At 46.3% G+C, this 22,561-nt stretch overlaps 2 long non-coding RNA genes across 2 annotated transcripts; one reads left to right on the plus strand and one right to left on the minus strand.

The window, feature by feature from the left end:
* Window positions 1-1,033: 1,033 nt before the first annotated feature.
* On the minus strand, window positions 1,034-6,490 carry LOC142905756 (uncharacterized). The gene is made up of 3 exons (XR_012929790.1): window positions 6,166-6,490; window positions 5,522-5,626; window positions 1,034-1,753 (listed from the first exon to the last, which is right to left on the minus strand). It is a non-coding gene; the product is annotated as an uncharacterized LOC142905756 (long non-coding RNA).
* An 84-nt stretch (window positions 6,491-6,574) lies between these two features.
* Window positions 6,575-8,767, plus strand: LOC142905757 (uncharacterized). The gene is made up of 3 exons (XR_012929791.1): window positions 6,575-6,634; window positions 7,911-7,974; window positions 8,636-8,767. It is a non-coding gene; the product is annotated as an uncharacterized LOC142905757 (long non-coding RNA).
* The last annotated feature ends 13,794 nt before the right edge of the window (window positions 8,768-22,561 follow it).

The following is a 22,561-nucleotide window of genomic DNA, read 5'->3' on the forward strand; positions in this document are numbered from 1 at the left end:
GTGGCTATTATAAAAGTGTGCGTACCATGACAGCGGTTTAGATAAATAGCGGGGTTATTAAAATTTGTGGTGTAGTTATTGTGACAAGAACAGGCGGGAGCAGTTAAGGAGGGGTAGTGATAGGAGTTGGGGTAGTGATAGGAGTTGGGTAGTGATAGGGGATGGGGTAGTGATAGAAGTTGGGGTAGTGATAGGGGTAATGGTGGTGATACGGGTGGTTATAGGAGTTGGGGTTGGGGTAGTGATAGGGGTTGGGGTAGGCCTGGTCATAGCTGGTGCGCCGGAGTAGCAACAGTATGATGGGCTCGGGAGAACTGTAAAAGTTTAACACGAAGGCATTCTCGTGTTAAATATGAACTAAGACTCTCACCCCCGCGTAGACTGCTTCAACTCATACATCGACTCCCATCACTCAGCAAAGCGACACCATTGTTCACGACCACCACGCGCAACCATCACAACGCGCACGCGAACTGCCTGAGGATGACAACTGCACGGCATTCACCACCATGATGGGGATTTTTGGGTCGTGCTGGCCAACACCCCCCCTCCTACCCCCCGTGTGCCATGCCAGCCTCCATATAGGTGCTGCTCGCTAATAGCACTTGTCCCAAGTCTGTAAGGGCTATATGGGGGATCTTTGTGTGTATGTGTGCATCAATATCCCCCAATCTCATCCCGATCGTTCCATCGGTCTCACGTAACCAGACGGGAGCGTCATTTTGGAATGAATATGATTACGCTGGGTTACCCAGGAATCCCTCACGGAGCTGAGACTCCGGACCATCTCCGTGCCCTTCAGCTTTTTTCTCTGTGCTTCGTCAGTGTCCACATTTCTGATTTGATTCACGTTATGCAGATCTTAAAATGTAAAAAAAATATAGTAATTTCTTTTTTCATCTTGCAGGAATCAATTCGTTTCCCAACGATGGGAAGGCAGTACTACAGTTCATCAATATATCAAAACATATCCGTCAAACCTTTGGCAATTAAAATATTTATTACACAGCTGCATTAAGCTTTAGATGTGTAATTAAACCTCCAATCATTGTAATACAGAGACAAATATCCCCTGTAGAGCCTTAACTGACAGTTGGGGCAGGTGCTGTTCGCAAGCGCCTATGATGGCCCGCACAGCACACGAGATGGGTGGCAAGCACCACGCCCAACCACATTTGTCTCCCCAGTGGCGATGTTTACACACTGCACCAGGTACTCATTGGAGGCTGAGTTGACCTAGGCAGAGGCCAGGCATCAGTTCAGATAATCATCACTGCTGTTGGCTGTGAGCTGGTATCTAACTCGGGTCACAGGGTTCAAAGATCTGAGTTAACCACTACACCACCGCTCCTCCATACCTTGTAATAACGCACATTATAACACACCTCAACTGAATTATAAGACGCATCCAATGCAAGTTATACAAATATTATTACATAACTACAGCCACCATTCACGACTATGTGGCAGTGAGATCACCGCAGTGCTTGTGCCAGGCTACGTGCACGTTGTAGCCACGTGACGTGCCGAAGGCCCACTGACAGGTCATGAAACAGACCAAGATGTTGTGAGTTAACTGACTGAGATGGCAGGCAGATGAACCACCTGTGCTCCCCACTGTGCTAACTTGTTCCGTTTTAGCCACCTGGAGAGCCTCTCGTTGTTGTGAGCGTCACTCCTGCGTCCTCCGCTATCCTTGGACGCTGCATCCAACTGCCCAGTAGTGTCCATCACGAGCCTCTTCCACATGAGCCTGACAACACACACACTCGCTTACAGGAGCACAATAAACACCCATTAATGGAGTTGGCGAAACATCCTACTGTCGGGCCGTAGCGCTTGGGAAATTGTTGGCAGTGCTTCTGCCTGCCCTTCCAGCGTGTCTGTGCTTTCCAGCAATTCTGAATCATTCTCTCTACTCTCTGTGAAATTTAAACAAAAGGCATTACACGCAATAAACGTTTCAATTTCATGAATAGTTAAACTACCATTTTAAAGCACAGGGGAAGAAACGTGAGTTATAATTAGAACGATACGGTGGGCACTTTTGCAGAGTGCAAGGGCTGTTTTGGAATACTTGAAATTCATCCCAAATGAAAATTATATTAATTTGGCAAATAATGAAAATTACACGGGAAGGTAAAGTGCCCTGGTGCATCTGGAAATCTGGCGAAATCCTCAAAACTAGAGCCCGACATATACATCTGTCGATATTTGGCTTTCTTTTTTAAGCGTAATTTTTAAGCATTTTATGTCACCAATGTGCCCCGATGTTCGTTCGCTTCTCAATCCGCTTGTTTTGGTGAGAGTCGCGGCGGCAGCATGTTGAGTAGGGCGGTCCAGACTCCTTTTCCCTGGTGATAGACTCCAGCACTACATTACTCTACACTACTACACTATACACTAAACAACTGTACAAGACACTTTTATACACAGACTCTAGCTCTTCCTGGAGATTTTCCAGGCATTCCCAGGCCAGCCGAGCGACATTGTCCCACCAGCTTGTCCTGGGCAGCCCTGGGGTCTTTGCCGAGTGGGACATGCTGCCCGGGAGAGATCCAAGGAGAGTCTACCGGGACTCCGATGTTTGATACGTTAAAAAATTAATGAAAAAAATGAATTATTTTTCCTGTAAATGAGAGTATGTGATGATCATTTTCTCTTGGCCATTTTTTCTCTAGTTATTTATCAATTCATCTTTTAGTTTTATGATTTGCGAAGTGGTGCTTTAGTTTTTGTATCGTCTGCGTAAAGGATCGCCTAATTTGATGTTGCAGCGTTGGGGGATGGCAAATTGCGTAAAATGAAAATATTATTTGCTAAAGGATCCGGTAGAGGAAGTTCTAATACAATCGTGATGTGGAGAAGTTGACGCGTGCACATTCATTGCTAGCACATTCGGGATACTAACAATGCTGTAGGAGTGACCCCATCATGACCTCGCCAACTCTTCCCCACGACATCAGTCTCTGTACGTAGCCTATTCCATTTCGCAACAGTAGTCGAGAACTGAACTCTGATGTCTCAGCACTGCCAGACTCTGCCAAAATAGGTTAAGTTCAATTTGCAAGTACTGTATTGTTTTCCTGCATATTTTTTACGTTGAATCTATAGCAAAAATTGATGTGTATTTGAATGTGTGCATTCTCAGTGCCAGCAGCACTAAGAACCTGGGTTCTAGCCCTGGGTCTGGCAGTATCTATTCTAGATTTGAAGCTTTCGTGACTGCAAGGATCCATACTCTTTGGTTCTATTCGGTAAAGTCACGTAGGTAAAATAAGGTCTGAGGGTGGAAGTCTGGATGGCGTCCGATTCAAATTTCTCCATGAAAACATTGGCTATCACTGATACCAAGGTTCTTTGCAAACCCACGGGTTTTTATCACAGATTTGTTCACGAGGCAATTCAGATCTACAAACACAGACACAATTTCAACCGAGAAGATGGTTTCAAATTAAGCAACCATTGGAAAGATGTTCTAAATCGAACCAAACATTAAACTAATTTTCAATGGTATAGTATATTTTTTCAAGTAGTGGTACCCCAAACTTTCGCAGCACATGCGGGTGCATATGCACCCACATGTTCACCCCCTCTACACTTTTCATAATTTCTAGATTTAAAGCTTTCGTGACTGCAAGGATCCATACTGTTTAGTTCTATTCGGTAAAGTCATGTAAAAAACAAAAAAAAACAAAAAAAAATCATGACGTTTCGGCCACAACACAAGTGGCCTTCATCAGGTGAAGGGACCAGACTGTCTAGAGGACAGCTGGAGTGAACACACTCCAGCTTGGCTGTGTTCACTCCAGCGCTATCCTCTAGACAGTCTAGTCCCTTCACCTGATGAAGGCCACTTGTGTTGTGGCCGAAACGTCGTGAATTTTTTATTTTTGTTTTTTACGTGACTTTACCGAAAAGAACCAAACAGTATACCTTTCATCATGCTAAGTCCGCCAATTAAAATTTTTCAAGTAGTGGTACCCCAAACTTTCACAGCACATGCAGGTGCATGTGTACCCGCATGTTCACCCCCTCTACACCTTTCATCATGCTAAGTCCGCCAATTAAATGCTAATTTTTATGCTAATTCCTTTGTCAAGGCACCTTAATCCCTCTCACACAGCTTAAAAGCCGTGGTCTGAGCTTGGCTCTGTTTCACTCCAGCGCAGTCTTCGAGACAGTCTGGTCCCCTTCACCTGATGAAGGCCGCTTGTGCTGTGGCCGAAACGTCGTGATTTTTGTTGTTTTATTTTTTACCTATGTGACTTTACCAAATAGAACCAAAGTGTCTGGGTGTCTCTCTCAGGTTCATAATGGCTGAGTCAGAGACACTGAGCCAACACTGCTGAGATCCTGGGTTCAAGCTCTGGGTCTGGGTGTCTCTCTCAGGTTCATAATGGCTGGGTCAGAGACACAGAAGCAACACTGCTGAGATCCTGGGTTCAAGCCCTGGGTCTGGCTGTGTCTCTCAGGTTCATAATGTCTGGGTCAGAAACACTGAGCCAACACTGCTGAGATCCTGGGTTCAATCTCTGGGTCTGGGTGTCTCCCTCAGGTTCATAATGGCTGGTTCAGAGACACTGAGCCAACACTGCTGACATCCTGGGTTCAAGCCCTGGGTCTGGATGTCAATTTCATGTTCATAATGGCTGGGTCAGAGAAACTGAGGCAACACTTCTGAGATCCTAGATTCAAACCCTAGGGGTGGGTGTCTCTTTCAGGTTCATAATGGCCTGGTCAGAGACACTGAGCCAACACTTCTGAGATCCTAGATTCAAACCCTGGGTCTGGTTGTCTCTTTCAGGTTCATAATGGCTTGGTCAGAGACACTGAGCCAACACTGCTGAGATCATGGGTTCAAGTCCTGGGTCTGGGTGTCTCTCTCAGGTTCATAATGGCTAGGTCAGACACTAAGCCAACACTGCTGAGAGCCTGGGTTCAAGCCCTGGGTCTGGATGTCTCTCTCAGGTTCGTAATGGCTGGGTCAGAGACATTGAGCCAACACTGCTGAGATCCTGGCTTCAAGTCCTGGGTCTGGGTGTCTCTCTCAGGTTCATAATGGCAGGTTAGAGGCCATAATGGCCTTTGAGAGGTATGTCTGAGAACAGAGCTGTAGAGCTCAATGGGCTTTACACGAGTTAGACACTTACGGCTTGTATAGCAATAGGTTCAAAGTATTCTTGTTATCCAACGCAAGGAACGGACAAGATCACAGCTGACGACCTTCAAAACAAAACCTATTACTGGTGTTACACGCTGAGAACAACCTTAATATGACAATGGGATGAAGGGGCCTCCAAGAATAAACACCTCGATCGAGACCAACAGCATCGCACCCCCTGGCTCAAACATTCCTCCTCGCAGACACTGGCGGTGCGATCATCAGCCGAGTCAGAACATCACCAGGAGGCCGTTGCGTCCATCTCCCTCGCCAATGTAAAGTTCAAAACGCGAGCCACAGCAGTGCGACTGTGGCCAATGCAACCCAGACTATGTACAGTGAGTGCAGTGTACTCACTGTAAGTCTGCGCTCCGTCAACGGAGGAACAGCAAAACGACACGAACTCTGTCTGCTGAAGGTCTCCCGTCGCGAGGAGCAGACGTTGACGTCGGCATTTAGTTCCTGAACATATTGCCAGACACAAGAATGGAACGGACTGCGTGAGGCTATTGGTCTAAATGCGTCTCCGTGCAAGTGTAGGGCTGTCCACACAAGTCGATGGGTCTCTAGGCGAGTCTGGGGATATCTCTGTGAGTCTGAGCATCTAGTAAATAATCTGGGTCAGCATGTGGGTCTCTATGAGTCTATGGGTTTCTAAATAGGTACAGTAATTGGTATCAGCGCAGAGACCATCAAATTGCCACACGTGAGAACCCGCATTAATCACGGTTGCGCAGTTTGATTCCCGCATTGGAACCTGGGATCTAAGCGAAGTTAAACACAACACAGGCCTGCAAAGTGAGGGACATTAAATCGATCAGTTGGGGACTGCGGGTCTCTATGCGAGTCGAGGAGTCTCTACGTAGGTCAAAGAACTTGTGGCCGAGTGAACGCAGTGGGTGAATGAGAAAGGCAATTGAAGGGCCGACTCAGGCACTGCATTGCAAGTCCACTCTGCCAACACGCGTTGTGCGGTGGGTAAAGTGTCGGGACTCTCTCACCTTTACCCAAGGATGTACTTGCCGACGTGGAAGAGTAGGCCAAAAGCAATAAATACACCTCCAGATGCGCTTCTCCAGAGCTTGCTCTCGTCGTACCCGTCCTCCAGCAGCGGCGAGAGCGAGCACTTGCAGGGCTGCACCTTCACCCCTCTAGTGACGAAGTATTTTGTACACATCCCGTCAGCCACGCGGCCTGAGTCGACCCAGAGCTAGGGGCCCAGGACCGTCACCAATGACGGCCACGACACCCGGAAGAGGAACGTGGGCTGCCATGACGTCACTCACCCACGTGGCCGCGCGGCGCCGGAAGTTGTAAAAGGGGGCGGGGATCTCCGTCTTGACGTCACCGTGACGCAATATCCTACGACATCCGGTCTCGGACCACGTGCCCTCAATGTTCGAGAGACACGTGGAGGCGACGGACGCAGAAGACAGCAGCTGAAGCCACTCCGAGCGAATACTCGAACAGGTGAGAGTGGAAGAGGTGTGGGGAAAGAGCAGCAGAGTGGGAACGAATCAGAGTGAGACTTGGTTACACTCGGCAGCTTCATGTGTTAAGGATGTGATTTTGTGTTCATGATGCAAGTCCGTGTTGATGATGTGAGTCCGTTTTGTTGATATGAGTTTGTATTGATGATGTGGGTCTGATGATTTGGGTCCATGTTAATGTGTGTATATAAATAACGGAACAGTTAGACTTCTCTACAAATATGTATGTCGCCTGATGAAACTTGTGGTAATTATGGGCCTTCCATAAATGAGGTCACGCACCTTGGGGAGGGGGGGGGGGGTCAAACATTTGTGACGATGTGTAACGAGGCGGGAGGGGGTTTGAGAAATGTGACGCCACATTAAAATGCGAAACTTTTAATATAGGCAACACATTCTACTTAATTAAATAGACTTTTTAATACATGTTTTCTCCTACAACATCAGTGCACTACAATGACAGTTTAAAGCGATTTGAAGCATGTTTATATATTTTTTTGGGAGGGGGCAGAGCTTTGTGATGTCATATTTGAGGGGGGGTCTGACTTTTTGTGATGCCGTTTGACGAGAGGGGGGGGGGGGGGTCAAAAATCGTCCAAAATCGCATGACGTATTTATGGAAGGCCCCTTAGTGGCTAAACGTCGTGCTCAAATTGTAAATGTTGTGGCTTGGCTCTGCAACGCACCGGTGTTCTGTACTAGTGACGAATTGGCATGTTCTGTTTAAGTGACAACCCTTACTAGTTGTCTGTGTCGGGTGGTGGCGGGTTTTAACGACACATATATTTAACCCAAAAAACCCTCTATTATGGATGATATTAGTCGTGAAAGCCTACGTGTTCAACTGTGTTTGTGTTGATGATGTTGGTCCGTGTTGATGATGTGAGTCCGTGTCGATGATGTGGGTTCGTGTTGATGATGGATGTCCGTTTTGACGATGTGGGTTTGTGTTGGAGCTGTGGTTAAATCATGGGATGGGGGAGCATAGAAGTGCAGAACAATGATGGATTTTGCTGCTTTGTCTCACCCCATACTCACCCCTCTCAACCTCTCGTGATAGCTATCCCTGTGGGTCCCAAGGTGGCTCAGAACTTGGTCTGCAAGTGGCTATTAGTCTGCCAGTAGAGGGCGATGTGCAATCCCAAATGAGTAATTATATAAATGTTCAGGATTTCACGATATAGAGATGTGAATCTTATTGAGAAATGATCGTAGACTGTGTACGACCCTAGACTCGTCTCCCGCTTTCCTCACAGAAACCCAGAAGGTGTGAGACACAAACACTCTACGAAACTTGCTCTGCACGTCGCCAACATGGAGGTACGGCTCCTCAACTCGCGTGGTGATGTATGGGCGAATATGTGATTCACGTGCCTGTGTTCTCTACTCTCTCTCCTCACAAATTCTGCCTGGCTGTGTGTCTACCTGCCTGTGTCTAGGTATCAAACAGTGTCTGACTGAGATCCTGTCTGTGTACCTGAATGTCTATTTTAACCAGAACATCTACAGCATTTTTATCTCTCCACTGCTGAATGAAGGCCTCCCCAAGCCGATGACACCTCTAAATATCCTGTGACATAATATTCCGTTCAGCTCCTGCTAGCTGAGATGATTTTATCGCTCCTTCTCCAGTTGGACGATCTCTCGGAAGTGCTCCATTACTTGGCTGTCACTGTTATTTTCCTTGACCATTGGTCAACATCGCTTATTGCCACAATGTGTCCTTTTTATTAAGAGTTTGACTGTTGTCATTCACCTGCGTATATTCTCTATTCCATGTGTTCCTCTTCCAAAAACAATCTGCAAATTAATACATTGGGATTACACCCAGTAACATTACGCACTGCTAAAAAAACATGCCAGGACCCTCCTGAATTTGGAAGCGAAGATTTCAGAAATGCTGCCTCAGTGCTCAATAACTGCACTTGCTCCAACAGTTTGTTAAATGCTATATTGTGGACATTTGTTTTTGTGTGTGTAGTCAAGCCAATCGAGAAAGATACAGAGGAAAGACGTGAGATGGAGTGCACTCTCAGACTCACAAGACGGAGCCACCATCCAGTGCAAAACCCCGCATGGTAATAACAATTATGGGGAACATCATATCAGCCATGTTGCATTGGTGATGTCACATCGGCCATGCTACATCGTGGAGTGCGGATGTGACGGCGGCAATGTTTCATGGAAGATGTCCTGGTTGTCATATTCTAGAGGTGACTTTAAGTGAGCCATATGGCATGGGTGACATCGTGCTGGTTTTCTTGTACGGGTGATGTCAAGTTGTCCATTTTTTACATGGAGGACATTGCGTCAGCCATGTTGGTTGGGGGATGTGAAGGCAACCATATTGCATGGGTGCTTAATTTTGCTTTCAGCTGATTGGCAGCTGATTGGCCTGTGTAGTGGAAGTGTTGCTGTAATACCTAGCAACCGTGCTTATAAAAGTGAGAGTTACCATTTAAATACAACTCACATATTTACGTAAGTCTGTTTTCTCCTTCGTTGTCAACCAGACTTATGACAAAATGATTAATTTATTTCCTATGTCCCAATGTGCTTTCACACGGCATCTAAAGTTTGGACAGCAAGGTGTTACAGTGGTAACACAGCAAGAAGGCGTGGGTTTGATTCCTGACTCGGATGTCACTGCATGTTGAGTTTATGTTCTCGACCTGTTCCGCACGAGATTCCTTCAGGGACTCCAGTTTCCTCACGTAAAAAAACAAACTGTTACTGTCATTGGCCAAACTTTAAAGACTTAACAATTACCAGCAGCTATTCAGTTCTGATTACACCATCAGCCCCTATTGTAATAACTCGGCAAGAACAAGGCTGTCCGTGGAAAACCTACTTCCGTTCCTCCCTTAAATAAAAGCCATCTCTTCTCCCTTGCCCATCCTACTGCTACTCTCTGACTCTGTCCCTCAGCTGCGATCAAGCCTACCTCAACCCATATCACTACCTCGACCCCTATCATCACTTCTATCACTACCTCTACTGCTGCTCCCTAACCCCCGACCCTCATTCAAGACCAGGCCTACCCTCACCCCTCCTTAACCTCTCATGCCTGTTCTGCTGTCACCATACTTACACCACCACTTTTAATAACCCTGCTTTTTGTCTCAAATATTATCATCTTATGCACAATGTTGCAATTGGTGTAATGCACATTGGAATAAGGCGCGATATGAATCTAAGATAAGAAACAAGCATAGTAATAATAATGTATTAATTATTGTTTTTGTTGCCATTTCTGCAGAAATTTTGCAGCTCTACGGCAGCTACCTGAAAGAAAGTGAGCGAACAGAGCTCTTAGCCATGCAGGAGATATGGTACTTTGGGCTCCAAAATCAAGCTCGGGGCTTCTACAATAATGGTTACGATGATGAAGACGACAATTATATTCCGGTAAGGCACTCCACAAAATACCCGCCTTGGAGGCGATGCCATGGCTCGGTGGTAGTGGGCTTGCTGCTCATTGCAAAAGTCTGTGGAATAAATACGGCAGGCCACCCTGGTTATTACTTCGGGTGTCATCATCATCATAAACATCGTCATCACATTCAGCATAATCAACTGCACACGGTATCATTATCGCGTTATCAGGTACACCATCATCAACGACAATGTCCTCACACCACGTGTTGTCACACACTCCTTGTAACTGGTATTGGCCAAATATATCAATGCTGAAAAATTACCTGCATATATGCAGTTGGTATTTGATGTCAATGTATTTACTCTGGAAATACACTTTGATTCTGATAGCAACATTGCCATTAAATTTTCAGGACGGTTCTGACAATTTATTGCAGTATTTAGCGAGGTTGCTGTGTGTAAAACCAATTGATCAATTTGCAGGTACGTTTTCAGCATGGTTGGTCATCACCGGTTACATTGTGAGTGTTTATTACCAATGGGCAGATTTCAAAGAACCAGCATGTAAGCCATGCAGAACAAGGGGAAAGCATACAAACTCTACACACTCACAATTTTCTAAAGAGGGGTAGAAAATAACTCCACGCAAAAAGAGACTGAGCTGCACATTTAACCCAGGCCCTTCGTGCTGTGTGCCAAAAGTGTGTTGAAAATGGTTATCTAGCATGGCAAATGAGCACATCAAGTCTTGTCTTCACCCTTCACTAGAATTGACAAAGCTCGGCTACTTCAGTAACTCGTGCTCCTTGTCACTGCATGGATTAAGTCTCTCTATGCGTTGTCTAACGAGCACTGATTGAATGAGCCTCAATTGAATCGGCACTTAACCACTGTGTGATTGTTGCGCAGGTTAAACACGAGCACCTCAACTTTCGGTATGAGGTGCTGAAGATCATTGGGATGGGCGGTCAAGGCATAGTGATCAAGTGTCTTGACCACAAGACAAACACCCTGGTGGCGGTGAAAATCCTGAGCATTCCACTGAGGTAAGACTCCACACTGGCCCATGCCATAATCAGGCTGATGTTATTAACGTGACTAAAAGGGAAGGCAGGGTGGCACAGTGGTAACATTTGTGCCGCACAGCATGAATGGCCCGAGTGCCTTTCTGAGTTTATATCTCCATGTTTCGCATCGGTTTACTCCAGATTTTCCAGTTTCCTCTCGAAGATAAAAAAAACCCATACAATTTAAGCAGGCTTACCTAAACATCCCAATGCTGAAAATTACAACCGAATTTAAAGTAACATAGGCCCCTACCCTGAAACTACTGCAGGCTGTGTCTGTGAATCATAGCACCTCTCTTTGCGATAGCCTTGAATTTTGAGAGCCATATTCATAGTCGCGACCCAATCTTTTATCATGAATATTAATTGGCGGATTCATCTTAACATACAAAGGATCTCAGAGCTTGGGAAATTGTAAGCGCCAGCTTACTGCTTGGCTGCCTTCCCACTTGTATGTGGATGCTTACGCATCTGAATAGGTCTCTGTCTTTGAGAGTGTACATGGTATATAAGTCTACATTATTATCAATAATATTTAATTGTGGACTATGTATTTGCAGCGCCAATGATGACAATCTCCAGAGGAGGGAGATACACATTGGGATCCAAGTTCAGGCGGGGGACACCGACGACTGCAACATCATCAAGATGTTAGATTGGTTTCAGTTCAGAAAACACTACACCATCGTCTTGGAGCTGTTGAGGTACGTACCACGTGTCAGGTAGCATCGTTGCGTTGACGTGCTCTTGCGACAATGTGTCGTTTTAAGACTAAACTGGGACACATGTCGAGCTGGAAGCCATTTTCGTTTCTCTGCTAGCCCTGCTCACTTTTACATAGCTATATCCTCTCAATCAGTTGGTAAAATAAAACGTGTATCGTTTCTAATAAATACCCAACGTGACTGTCCTTGGCTAATCACCCCAATGGCTGAATTTTACCGACACGTTACTAAATTGGGATAATGCATAGCAGCAACATCGCCCCCTCTACTGTCAAAACTTGGCAGGACCCTCCTGAAAAAGAGGCGTGAGGGTGTCCTGTTTAAAGCATAATAATCTATTGTTATTATATGAATCAGAACATCACCGAATGGCACCGACTTTGTATTGTTGCCTCTTTCACAGCGGAACCCTGGATGACCTGATTCGTCGCCAGAATGCCGAGCCCCTTCAGATGGAGGAGGTGAAACTATTTACAAAGGGGATCCTCAAGTGCCTGTCTCACCTCCACGCGAAGAAAATTATTCACGGTGACCTCAAGCCTGTGAGTGGACACAGTGTTTGGCGGAACCTCACTGTAAACCTGGAGAAAGCCCCAGCCACATTGATCAAAGGGTTTTAATGTATTAGCTATGTTCATCTGTCTGGGATGGGCGGTGGGGGAGTCATGGTAACTCTGATAAAGATGATCGAATGTGAAGCAGACTTTGGCCAAAGTTGTGTGTTGCTATTACTGACTTGGCTGAGAAAGAAACAATTGGCGGACACAAACCAGGAGAAGAAATAACTCCAGTAATTCTCTGATTTATGTCTTCCCCTTTTACATTGATTGGATATTCGTCATTACACCTTTTTGGAACGCATCCCCGAAGGAACCTGGGGTATTACTCAATTTGCAAATATACAAATTAATTTTAGAATCAGAAGTTTATTTTCCAAATTAAGCCCATTGAGCTATTAAGCTCCTTTTTAGGGTGACTCATCAGCCTCCATCCTACTAAATGCATTATTTCCAAGACAAACGCGTGATGGAAAGTGTTGCCCAATCCAAGCGTGTACATGATTTTCCCCAACATGTTAACATGGACGAGCAGCTTTTAGCTACTTTAGGGTCTCTTTTTACAAGCAATAATCGACTTACATCGCATCTCATCTAACATTTGAAAGGGCACCCCCAGTGGCAGCTGTCGGTAAACATATCCTGTCGTTGCAACTAACCTTTATGACAGAGTCACCAAGTCTAACTCACCTTTCGTAGATATTTTGCAATTTTGGTATATGATCACTGGGCTGCTGGATGAATGCTGTTACACCCTCTGTGAATGCCTTCTTTTGTTCTTCATCTAGGAAAACATATTGGTCAAGGACCGCGTGGCAGGGACCATGAAGGTCACAGACTTTGGACACAGCTTCATTGAGGGCTGTCAAAGTGAGTGCCCTTACCTGAGATTGCTAGTAGCGGTTACCACACTGCGCTATGAACTTAGCGACCCAGGTTCCATTCCTGCTAACAACCACCTACACCAGTGACGATTATCTGAACTCCTCCTGGGCCTGAGTGGCGACTTGCCATCAACTGCCAAGTAGTCTCAAAGTGCACCTTGCCTGACACTGCCCTGTGTCGTATTTCACGAAACTGATCTCAACGCCGCTGGTAACAATCATTTCCAAGTCCAACCGGCTCGACATCCTCCAATTCCACATGAGCACATCTCTACTGTGACATGGCCCAGCAGTGACATGGCCCAGCAGTGACACCACAGCCGCCACGACCACCAACTCAGCATCAAATGAATACCTGCAGCAAAGTGTAAACAGCACCTTCTGAGAAAGGCGGTAGTGCGTGGTGGTAGCCACCCATCCTGTGTACCGTGCCGGCCTTAATAAGTACTCGCTAACACCACTTGTCCCAACAGTCTGTTAAAGGCTATATGCGGACTGTTTGCCTTTGTAAACCCCCGTGTCTGTGTTTGCGCACACGTATGTACATGTGACCGTGTGTGGGTAATGACGTGTCAGTTGATGATTTTAAAGGTTAAATGGGGATCGTTGTCTTTGTGATTTTCAGCCTCCGTGTCCTTCGGTACCCTCATGTTCATGGCTCCGGAGGGGCACCTGGGTTACTCGTCCACCTGCTCAGCGGACATGTGGGCTCTGGGTTGCACCGTGGCGGAGATGGCAACCGGAACAGCCATCTTCAACCCCATGAACTTTGATGACCAGTTAGTGTGCTGCATGGAGGTACTGCCCACACAGCACTTCACTCGTGAATGATAATAGATTCTTGGTCATGTAATGATTTGGGAATATTTTTTACCTCCATTTTCTGACACAGCCAAACATAATAAATTGTCGTGCACGCACAAACTTAAACAGCTCCTTGCTGTTTAGGCTCACCACCAGTAATTTGAAGAACAATTCTTCCAATCAAGTTTAGAAATTAATTAGGTTTTACTTGAAGCTACATGCCCTGCACCTGTGGGAGAACCGTGGGGAGTGGTAGCGTAGTGGTTAGTGAACTGTGCTACCAACCTCGTGACCCGAGTTTGATTCCCGCTTACCACCAAGAGTGTTGACGAATCCCTGAAATGGACATAGGCCAACAGCATTAAATAATAATGTGGCGTTAATAAAGTATTAAAGCTTTCGTGACTGCATAAAATTACTCATTGGTTTTTTCGGTAAAGTAACGTATGTAGAAATACGTGACTTTACCGAAAAAACCAATGAGTAATCATGTGGTGTGTCAAGTACCTATTGCTATGGGGCCCATCCTCTAGTGTGCCGCATTGGCCTTAATAGGTGCTTATTAAAGCACTTGCCACAACAGTCAGTTACATTTATATGCGACATCTTTGTTTTTTGTGTGAACCGTGCGTAGGTCCTGGGGCTGCCTCCGGACGACTTGGTGAAAGCTGCTCCTAGAAGAAACAAATACTTTAGTAAGTTGAAGGGACAGGCTGACTGGATTACGTTTGAGGGGGTGCCCCAGAACTGTTATATTTTAGGGGGGCTATGTTTGCACATGGTTCGTAATAGATTTTCTGGCAAAACCACGTAATGATATAACCATTTAGGTCCTTAAGATCCTCCGACACCCGACATAGGCAAACAAATGAAAGTTGAATGTGTAAAGTGTTTCACGAGCCAACTGTTCTTCTTTTAGCTTAACCACCCATAAATATTTCAACTTCGATTTTTACAACCAACTTTCGCAATTAGATGCAACTTTTCACTTGAAACTGCATCAAGCATCATCAGGGCAGGATGCAAGAAGTCGGACTGAAATCCAGGCAGTTAGCCTTGAAATGCTTGTACATCTGACATTCGGGTCCTGCAGCAGAAAATGTGGCTCAGTCATTAAGCGGCCTGACCCAAATATCGATAATGAATCGTGCATATGCTCCTTTGTCGTACCAACACCCATGCCAGATGATGCCAAACATTCGATTTAAAATGTATGGTTTATTACAATAATTAATAGTAATTCATAATAAATATTATGATTATTACATTTTGTGTGCCATTATTTTAGCATGAGATGAGCTAGAATTAAGGTGCTGCTGTATTTTAGACAGTTTGCTGTAGTTTCACAGTATTGGGCGACGTTCCATTACACTTCTCATGGAGTAATTTTCAGTTTCATTTTTCACATTGGGACGCAATGGCCGACTATTTTCTAATGACGTCGCGGGATCTGGAACGTCCACTGTGAAGCAAACAATGCGAATTTTGGTATGGTTAATACACCCTACAAACTTCTATAACAAGCAGCAAAATTGCTACCGCTGGGCCATGGCATAGTGCTACAACATCGCACTGTTGCGGCATCGCTGCCGGTGTGCAAGGGCTACGTAGGTTGTGTGACTGTTTCTCCTGTCTGTGCATGCTACCTGTAGAATCCGACAAGCAGCCAAGGATGTTTGGTTGCCATCGAGTGCCAGGGAGACGCCCGCTCTGCATGCTGCTCGCAAACTACGGCCCGGAGTTTGTGGACTTCATCAGCAGCTGCCTCCAGTAAGGGCCCCTCTACCCCACGAGGATTCTTGCATCGGTCACTCTGCTCTAAATTATGAGCGACCGCTCTCCTCCAGCAAATAGCTCCATCCCTCTCAAGCAAAATCAGAAGCCCTATCATTGCATATACTTACATGATCCATATACTTACACAGAGACCTAGACTCTTATCATCTTCGAAGTCAAAAGTCCACAATTGCTCATGTCCGCAACCACGTCCCTTGGCGTTTTCCTCTTGGCTAGACCGCAAAAGCGCACGGGAATGGATGAAATGTGATATACGGTGGTTTGCGTTGCCGTAGAATTTAGGCGAGCACCCTGTGCAATGCAATAATGATTTCAAGGTCGAACAAGGATAATAGATAGAATTGGGGAATGTAGACCACTGCTTTTATTATTTTACTGACGTTTGCTTACCTCGGAAAGCTTCAGTGAGCCTCAAGACTCTTTTTCAGGAGGGTCCTGCCAAGTTTGTGTAGTGGGGGGCGATGATTTCTACGTACAGTCATACCTCGGTATACGACCGCTGTGGCATATGTCGAATTTGGTATACGTCGTGTTTTGACGAGAAAAAAATGTCTTGGGATACGACGTCTTGCTTGGGATACGACGCGCTTGCTAGAACTTGTATGGGTCGGGATAAGTCACCGCGTACCCGCGTATACCCGATTCACGACTTAAACAAAGCGCCACTCCTCAGTCCGCCTGTACAGTAGATCCATGTGCATTTTCACGTGTTTTTTTATCATTTTAACGTGAATTTTTTGTACATTCATTCAACTCCTCTCAGCAAGGTAAAGTGATGTTAAATTTTATTTTCATTTCAATTTATTTCAATTTATTTATGCATTTATTTTGATTTATGTATGCATTTTAATAAGTAGTGTCTAAATTATTTAATACAACCCAAATTAACGTATAATATGCCATATAAAATATAATTTATTATACTCTGGAGCGGATTATTTCATTTCCCTTTATATCTTATGGGAAACATTCGTTTGGTAGACGTAATTTTCAGTATAAGTTCGACCTTCTGGAACGAATTAACGATGTATATCGAGGTACCACTGTACATTCAAGTCGATTAACTTGAGGGGTGCCATGCTTCAATGTCACGGTGGTGTCAGATGTAACACTTCCGCTTTAGTTTGAAGGTGTCGGTGGGCCCACATGGTGAGATTGGCCGTGGACCCACACCCCCCTATGGACGGCCCTGCTTACAAGCAGTACATTCTTTAGTATAATTTTGACCGTGATGTTAGCACATAATGGCCTTCTCTTGCAAATTACATGACAGGATCTTTAACATTCTCTATGAAGCAGACAGCGAGTATTTTTACGGTTCACACACCCGCTGCATTAACCAGGACGGCCACTGGATGTGCACTGTGACCCTCTGCAACACACGGTAAACAACGCGCTCATGCTGGGCCCCGTCACTGCTGGGCCATGTCACTGCTGGGCCATGTCAAAGTAGAGATGAGCTTACGTGGCATTGGAGGATGTGGAGCTGGTTGGACTTGGCGATTAATGATACCAGCGGCGTTGAGTTCAGTTTCGATAAATACGACACAGGGAAATGCCAGGCAAGGTGCACTTTGAGGCTAATTGGCAGTTTGACGGAAGTCGCCACTCAGCAACAACGGAGGGTGGAGGAGCAACGCTCACAACGAGCAGAGCACCGAGCGTCTAATACGCAGCAAAGTGGCAGAGTTGGGAGCACAGGTGGTGCATCTGCCATTGATCACAGCAGCAAATGGTCAATGATGATGATTTTGGTGATCATCACCAAAAGTGGATGACTGCTACTACTGCTGACATTAGTTCTTGGACCCGGTGGGAGGATACGAATGTAAACCCTCCAATCATCATCACTCACGGCGTGTGCCGCGTCTGTCTGTGTGTCTCAACAGATGGAGCCCGGCTTTTCGGATGACACCGGAGCAGGCGCTGGCACATAAATGGCTGCAGGATATCGGCACGGGTGAACCCGGGCAACCCGGAGCAGCTGCAGTTAAAACCATGGCGGCCACCATCACCGTCACCGCCGCTGCCACCACTATCACCACTACAACCATCACAACCACTGTTGCCGGCATCACCACCACATACACCACCATCGCCACTGCATCCATCACGGCCACCACGGCCGCCTCCACCACCACCGCTGCAACAACCATCACGGTCGTCGCCACCGCTGACCTGGGACTGGTCTCGCTGTGCGACAGGGAAAGCGACAGAACCTCTGCAGCCGCTGTGCAACCGTAAGCCGCTCTGCGTGTGTGTCCTGTGTGTTTATATTATTACTTCTTAGCACTTTCATTAATTACCAAGGAAAGCCCTACTGTGTCTTAAGATGCTGTGAATGTTGCAAAGCAAGGTGAAAATGCAACGGGGATATTTCACGCACGGATGACCGGGAGTTGTGACCTTGTAGAGTAATAACAAACGATAGACGGGATATGAAATGGTGTCGTGTCTGTCCCTTCACAGGTCAACTCCTGCGCAGCCCTCACTCACCCTGGCCTCTGCAGAGAAGACGGAGATTGCGGAGGAGAGCATGGAGGAGAAGACGGAGTTGGTGGAGGAGGAAGGGGAGGTTGAGGGGAAGGTGGAGGAAGAGGAGGAAGAGGGGAAGGAGGAGAAGCTCGAGAAGAAGCTGGGGAAGACGGAGGAGAAGACGGAGGCCAAGACGGAGCTGCTCGTGCGGGAGATGAGAGAGCAGAAGAAGAAGAAGAAGCGGTCGCGACTTGCTCGCGTGGGACGAGCAATCTGCTCTTTCTTCCGCCGCCGGCTGCTTTGTGGTGGAGTGTCCACCGCAGAGTAGCCATGACGACGCAAGGGGTGGTGATGATAGATGTGTATTAGTATCATCACCACCACGATCACCACATACACACACACTCCACCCTCTTCCCATCCCAAGATATACATACACACAACACACACATACACACCGCATGCCCACATACACACCACACGCCCACATACACAACACACACACATACTACACACACATGGGCTGCTAGGCCTTGCCATGGCTGGTCATCCGGGTTTCACAACCCAGCCAACCCAGCCTCGCTTGCCAGAGGAACTGATGAATGTCAAGAACTTTCAAGGATCTGTGACTTCCTGGAACTGTAATCCGGCCTGGTTAATCCCAGGATGGATCACAGGCAGGACACCCTGAACGTTGCAAAATGGCGCAGACGATCGTTGGGAGCAGCCAGCGCCGAACCAGCAGTGGCACAATGCTCATCAGCGGACGCAAGCGATGAACCAGGGGACAATTGCAGCCAAGACACTACATCCCACACACACGCACACACCATACATTATGATTGTTATTGTAATATACGTTGTAAAATTTACTTGTAAATATACATTGAACAATGTTGCCTCGTTTGCTGGTGTGGCCTGGGTTCAATGTGTCTTGGCTTGTGTGAAGTGTCTTGGAGAAGACAGGTTGTGGAGGAGAGCATGGAGGAGAGGACGGAGTTGGTGGAGGAAGGGGAGGCTGAAGGGAAGGAGGGTGTCTGTTTTTGTCATTGTACAACTCTTGGAGATGCAATTGTATAAAGCTTAGAGAAAATGTACTATCTTATATTATATAAATTTATACAGCGCCTTATTCATAAAGAATTGATGGCTATTATAAAATTGTGCGTAACATGATAGTGGTTTAGATAAATAGTGGGGTTATTAAAATTTGTGGTGTAGTTATTGAGACAAGAACAGGCGGGAGCGGTTAAGGAGGGGTAGTGATAGGAGTTGGGGTAGTGATAGGGGTTGGGGTAGTGATAGAGGTTGGGGTAGTGACAGGGGTAAGGGTGGTGATACGGGTGTTTATAGAAGTTGGGGTATTGATAGGGGTTGGGGTACGCCTGGTCGTAGCTGGTGCGCCGAAGTAGCAACAGTATGATGGGCTCGGGAGAACTGTAAAAGTTTCACACGAAGGCACTCTCGTGTTAAATATGAACTAAGACTCCCACCCCCGCGTAGACTGCTTCAACTCGTACATCGACTCCCATCACTCAGCAAAGCCACACCATTGTTCACGACCACCACGCGCAACCATCACCACGCGCACGCGAACTGCGTGAGGATGACAACTGCACGGCATTCACCACCATGATCGGGATTTTTGGGTCATGCTGGCCAACACCCCCCCTCTTTCCCCCCCGTGTGCCATGCCAGCCTCCATATAGGTGCTGCTCGCTAATAGCACTTGTCCCAAGTCTGTAAGGGCTATACGGGGCATCTTTGTGTGTATGTGTGCATCAATATCCTCCAATCTCATCCCGATCGTTCCATCGGTCTCACGTAACCAGACGGGAGCGTCATTTTGGAATTCGATATGATTATGCTGGGTTACCCAGGAATCCCTCACGGAGCTGAGACTCCGGACCATCTCCGTGCCCTTCAGCTTTTATTCTCTGTGCTTCGTCAGTGTCCGCATTTCTGATTTGATTCACGTTATGCAGATCTCAAAATGTAAAAAAAACCTGGTAATTTCTTATTTCATCTTGCAGGAATCAATTAGTTTCCCAACGATGGGAAGGCAGTACTACAGGTCATCAATATATCAAAAAATATCCGTCAAACCTTTGGCAATGAAAATATTGATTACACAGCTGCATGAAGCTTTACATGTGTAATTAAACCTCCAATCATTGTAATACGAAGACAATATCCCCTGTAGAGCCTTAACAGACAGTTGGGGCAGGTGCTGTTAGCAAGCGCCTATGATGGCCCGCACAGCACACGAGATGAGTGGCAAGCACCACGCCCGACCGCCTTTGTCTCCCCAGTGGCGATGTTTACACACAGCACCAGGTACTCATTTGAGGCTGAGTTGACCTAGAGAGAGGGCTAGCATCAGTTCAGATAATCATCACTGCTGTTGGCTGTGAACGGGTATCTAACTCGGGTCGCCGGGTTCTTAGATCCGAGTTAACCACTGCACCACTGCTCCCCCATACCTTGTAATAACGCACATTATAACACACCTCAACTGAATTATAAGACGCAGCCAATGCAAGTTGTACAAATATTCTGACACAACTACAGCCCCCATTCACGACTATGTGGCAGTGAGATCACCGCAGCGCCTGTGCCAGGCTACGTGCACGCTGTAGCCACGTGACGTGCCGAAGGCCCACTGACAGATCATGAAACAGACCAAGGTGTTGTGGGTAAACTGACTGAGATGGCAGGCAGATGAACCACCTGTGCTCCCCACTGTGCCAACTCGTTCAGTTTTAGCCGCCTGGAGAGCCTCTCGTTGTTGAGAGCGTCACTTTTGCGCCCTCCGCTATTCTTGGACGCTGCTTCCAACTGCCCAGTAGCGTCCATCAAGAGCTTCCTCCGCAGGAGCCTGATAAGACACACACTCGCTTACAGGAGCACAATAAACACCCATTAATGGAGTTGGCGAAACTTCCTACTGTAGGACCGTAGAGCTTGGGAAATTGTTGGCAGTGGTTCTGCCTGCCCTTCCAGCGTGTCTGTGCTTTCCAGCAATTCTGAATCATTCTCTCTGCTCTCTGTGAAATATAAACAAAAGGCATTACATGCAAAAAACGTTTCAATTTAATTAATAGTTAAACTACCATTTTAAATCACAGGGGAAGAAACGTGAGTTCTAATTAGAACGATACGGTGGGCACTTTTGCAGAGTGCAAGGGCTGTTTTGGAATACTTGAAATTCACCCCAAGTGAAAATTATATTAATTTGGCAAATAATGAAAATTACACGGGAAGGCAAAGTGCCCTGGTGCATCTGGATGTCTGGCGAAATCCTCAAAACTAGAGCCCGACATATACATCGGTCGATATATATATTTTTTAAACGTCATTATCGGCATTTTATGCCACCAATGTGCCACGATGTTCGTTCGTTTCTCAGTCCGCTTGTTTTGGTGAGGGTCGCGACGGCAGCATGTTGAGTAGGGCGGTCCAGACTCCTTTTCCCTGGTGATAGACTCCAGCACTACATTACTCTACACTACTACACTATACACTAAACTATACACGACACTTTTATACACAGACTCTAGCTCTTCGTGGGGAATTTCCAAGCATTCCCAGGCCAGCCGAGCCACATTGTCCCACCAGCTTGTCCTGGGCAGCCCTGGGGTCTTTGCCTTGTGGGACGTGCTGCCCGGGAGAGATCCGAGGAGAGTCTACTGGGACCACGATGTTTGATACGTTAAAAAAATGAATGAAATAAATATATTATTTTTCCTGTAAATGACCGTACTTGATGATCATTTTCTCTTGGCCATTTTTTCTCTAGTTATTTATCTATTCATCTTTTCGTTTTATTATTTGCTAAGTGTTGGTTTTGTTTTTGTATCGTCCGCATAAAGGATCGCTTAATTTGATGTTGCAGCGTTGTGGGATGACAATTGCGGAAAATGAAAATATTATTTGCTAAAGGATCCGGTAGAGGAAGTTCTAATACAATCGTGAGGTGGAGTTGACGCGTGCACATTCGTTGCTAGCACGTTCGGGATACTAACAATGCTGTAGGAGTGACCCCATCATGACCTCACCAACTCTTCCCCACGACATCAGTCTCTGCACGTAGCCTATTCCATTTCGCAACAATACTCGAGAACTGAACTCTGATGTCTCAGCACTGCCAGACTCTGCCAAAATAGATTAAGTTCAATTTGCAAGTACTGTATTGTTATTCTTGGTTCTTTCGGTAAAGT

This window comes from Petromyzon marinus, chromosome 58 (genome assembly GCF_048934315.1).
Source record: "Petromyzon marinus isolate PM22_M1 ecotype Great Lakes invasive population chromosome 58, UKy_Petmar_22M1.pri1.0, whole genome shotgun sequence".
NCBI classification, from domain to species: Eukaryota; Metazoa; Chordata; class Hyperoartia; order Petromyzontiformes; family Petromyzontidae; genus Petromyzon; species Petromyzon marinus.